This window comes from Perca flavescens, chromosome 7 (assembly GCF_004354835.1).
Source record: "Perca flavescens isolate YP-PL-M2 chromosome 7, PFLA_1.0, whole genome shotgun sequence".
Classification (NCBI taxonomy): domain Eukaryota; kingdom Metazoa; phylum Chordata; class Actinopteri; order Perciformes; family Percidae; genus Perca; species Perca flavescens.
Window position 1 is genome coordinate 38,729,265 of NC_041337.1, and position 4,114 is coordinate 38,733,378.

At 40.8% G+C, this 4,114-nt stretch overlaps 1 long non-coding RNA gene across 1 annotated transcript; it reads left to right on the forward strand.

The window, feature by feature from the left end:
• The first annotated feature begins 279 nt into the window (after nt 1-279).
• LOC114559460 (uncharacterized) lies at nt 280-1,079 on the forward strand. Its single transcript, XR_003693096.1, has 3 exons — nt 280-520; nt 804-891; nt 1,004-1,079. It is a non-coding gene; the product is annotated as an uncharacterized LOC114559460 (long non-coding RNA).
• The last annotated feature ends 3,035 nt before the right edge of the window (nt 1,080-4,114 follow it).

The window sequence follows — 4,114 nt, forward strand, 5'->3', positions numbered from 1 at the left end:
GTGTGTCTGTGTGATACCGCGAACGTAATGACGTCGCTGTCTGTGTCGAACGTGTGTCACACACCGCGATCTGTGTGTCGTGTGTGTGTGTGTGTGTGTGTCCATCTAGTGGTCGAATATGGGAGTGCATTTCGTGTCGAACGTGGTGACGTATGTAGTGTGGTGCGGCCGCTTCACCACTACAGGGGTCTGGTGCACTTGAGCGGAGGCGTATTCTCACAGATTTCATAGTACCTGTAGCACCCTTTTTTACACACTATGCGTTTTCCGCAACAAAAGGCCATCTGGAGTTTGTCTTATGTTTTGGTGAAAAACAACTAGGGATCGTTTCTCAGCAGTGCCCTCTTTAGCCTTTTGTTTACTGCTATTTAGCTCTTTTTTTAGATGTTTTTTTTAGCTAGTCTGGTAACTAGCTTGTTTCCACGTTTTTTCCACATCAAAAAGCCCTCTGGAGTTTCACTTTTTAATTCTTCTTGGTGCAAGCAACGCAGATTAGTTTTTTCATCGCTACCTACAAGTGGTAAGTAAAGCTTGTGTTTAAGAATGTTCAAAGCTATTTAATTCATTCAGTCATTCATGAATTAGCTAAAACTTTGATTGTGTGTTCGTAATGCTGGGGGTTGTACCACATGACGCTAGTGTTAAAAAAAAAAAAGAAAAGTCGTGTTAGACCAGTAGCTAGCTTGTAAATGTGGGGTCTTTTGTTGTGAGTGTTAAATCGTCATAAAGGGGTTTGGTTTGTGGTGTTTAAAACCCCTTGTTTCAAGACGGGGTCTGCTCACTTTTTTACCTGCATTTTGTAGCTACGTTGCTAGCTAAAACTTTCCCTCGTTTTCTCAACAAAGTCCTCTGAAGAAAGAGGATTCGGTTCTACAGCAATGGCTGCATTTGGTGAGTATATTTAAAAAAAAAAAAAAAAAAAGAAGCTTATTGTAAGGTATTTAATTCATTCAGACATTTGTGACTTAAAAACGTTTTTTTTTTTGTGTGTGTTATAATGTAGTTTGCATCATTAGGTGATCGTGCAAAGAGCTGGGATAACGTGGCTGTGTTAGTTGACGAAACTATTAAACCACAAGGTAAAAAACGTATAAATATATTATACACTACAGCATTAATTGATTTAGTACTGTGTTTTCATTCATTTTGTTTTTGTTTTAAAAAAGCTCCGTAGCCCATTCCTACAGACCCCAACACGCCAGAACATTAAACCAAAGGCCACTCTAATAAGGAATAAGAACACAGCAAACAGGTATTTACGGTTTATTTATCTCTTTCAGTATGTAATATTTATTACTGTTTAATTTATCACTGTGTTTGTAGCCATCTAATATATATATATATATATATATATTCTTTGTCTAGACAATCAGCCCCTGAACAAAGGATCCGCAAGGGCGAGGGCTACTCGCTCTCCCATGTGGCTGAAATCAATCCTGTTGAAAGACCATGTGCTTCTATGCCCCTCTCTGAAAGCTGCTACGCCCTAACGTTCGCCATCGTAAGCCCAAGAAGCAATTTATTGAGGTGAGTTTAAAAGGAAAGCAGTAAAATAGCGTGTTGTATTTAAAAAAAAAAAAAAAATTTTTTTTTCTAATCTAATGCTAATTCCAGCCTGTGAAGCCATACACGACCGTCTCCCCGCCCAAAAGTAGTACCCCTTCCTTTGTTCCGGTCTCGCCTTACCCGACCACTGTATCTTATGATAGTAACACAGCAGCTGAGGTGAGAAAACCTTTTGTAGCTAACAGAATATATTTACATAGTGTTGTAAAAGCTTTTTTAAATAAAATGTATATATTTTTAAAAAAGGCTTTTTTCCTTTGTTTTAGCAACTAAAGGCGACGGAAGACTTAGTTACATTGTATTTGACGCCTGAGGACGATTTCACACAGTCACCCCGTGGAGCAGATACGTATGTCCACAAAGCCTAAGAAGAGATCTAGGAAGAGATCTATTGAGGTGAGTTTAAAAGGAAAGCAGTAAAATAGCGTGTTGTATTTAAAAAAAAAAAAAAAATTTTTTTTTTAATCTAATGCTAATTCCAGCCTGTGAAGCCATACACGACCGGGTCTCCCGCCCAAAAGAAGAAGCCCTTCCTTTGTTCCAGACACGCCTTACCCAGACACTGTATCGGTGTTCCTAACACCACTGCAGAGGTGAGAAACGATTTGTAGCTAGCAGAATATATTTACATTGTGTTATAAAAGATTTTTAAATAAAATGTATATATTGTTAAAAAAGGCTTTTTCCTTTGTTTTAGCAGCTAACGGCAAGCAAAGACTTGAGTCCTTGCATCGGTCGCCGCCTAGTACACCAACGCCCTACCAGCCACCAAGTGTCTCCATTGAGAGGGAACAAAAGGATTCCCCTTTACAAAAGGCACCTGAAGAGTCCTTGCATTGGTCGTCCGCTAGTACACCAACGCCCTACCAGCCACCAAGTGTCACCATTGAGAGGGAACAAAAGACATCTGATGAGGTGTGTGTGTGTGTGCTTGTGTGTGTGTGTGTGTGTGTGTGCTTGTGTGTGTGTGTCTTTATTTAACCAAAAATATTTTGTTATACCTCTAGACAATCCATGCCATAGAAGTAGGCGAAGTATCCGAAGACACCGGACTAACAGCACCCGTCCCTACATCACGTCAGACAAATCGGGGAGCTACGGGAGAAGAGTCTGAAGACACTGGACTAACAGCAACACAGCTTACACCCCACCAACCGTGTCAGGCTGCTTTGCAGGAGGCCCCTGAATATAATGTAGGTGAATACCTCTTTAACTGTATCTATAGCACCGAGGAAGGCACCGATTATGTCAGCTGTATACCACACACCTCTGTTATAACTGTGGCAGATAAAAAGTGTAACAGCGCTAATACCGCCATAACCACTCCTGTAAATGTATTAGAGGTTAACGTTCCATTCCTTGATAAGCAAACAGTACCTAATTATATTACTAACAATCGGTTTGAACAAGGTGCGGCACTAGGAGGTCCTGAGCAGTTAACATTACTTCAGAGTGCAGAGTTTTTTGAGTATTGCGTTAACACATCCCCTCAACAACCTGCAGTCGCTGACCCTTATAAACAAATACAATCAGAATTAGCCGAATTACGAAAACAAAACAATGGTCTTATGAATAAATTAGATGTCTTGCAAACAGCTAACACACAATTGACCGGTTTGGTCACAGACTTTGGAACTGCGCTAGCCATTCAGGCCAGAGCTAACACGCATTTGGTTGATATGGTCACAGGCTTTGGCACAGCTATTGCCTCTCATGTCAGCTCTCTCAATTCAATGCTTGATCCTATGATAGTATGCCTTAAAAACACAATGAATATGACCCCGCAGTAAAAAAGTGTTAACACAGTCTATAGTTTGTGCAAAATAAAAAAAAGAAATAAAAAAAATAAATAAATAAATAAAAAATGTCATCCCCACCCAAAAAAACAAAAAAATCTGAACCCCTAGGGGAGTGTGATGCTCGTATTGATGAGGAACTAGAATGGCCGTGCAAGGACGACTACACAAGAGCAGTAAACAATCCTCAGGATTTTGCACGATTGTGTGCAATGCATGCAAAAATATTCAAGCATGGGCCCGAACTATGCCTCGCGCTAGACCTAGTGAAAGCAACAGTGAGAAAACACACACATCAGATAGACCTGCTCCTGCACAGTTGTCACATAATGGTCCTTCAAGCGTATATTCCAGCAATACACAGGCCAATACAGACTCTATACAATCATCAAATACAGACCCCACAGGCATAGATCAGAGTAATAAGAGACCATCATGTTTTCCCGAGTGTTCAGCCCTCAAAACGATCTTGTACAGATGAGCAGACTGGTCCCCAACCGTCCACAAGCGCTTTTATAGACCCTCCATCACCCTCAGAAAATCCTCAGGGTAGTGTGCAGTGTGGTGCGGGCGGGTTTTCTAAGATAACATCTGAAATAGCATCCAGACAGATACCCCTTTAATGCTGCTGAATTTCGTCAAGATGTTGACTTGCGAAATATTGATTTGACGGATATTGGTAGTGTTCCTGAAAGGGTGTATAGCACCCTAACAGGTTTAATAGAGAGGGCGTTGGTAATGCAACACAGGAC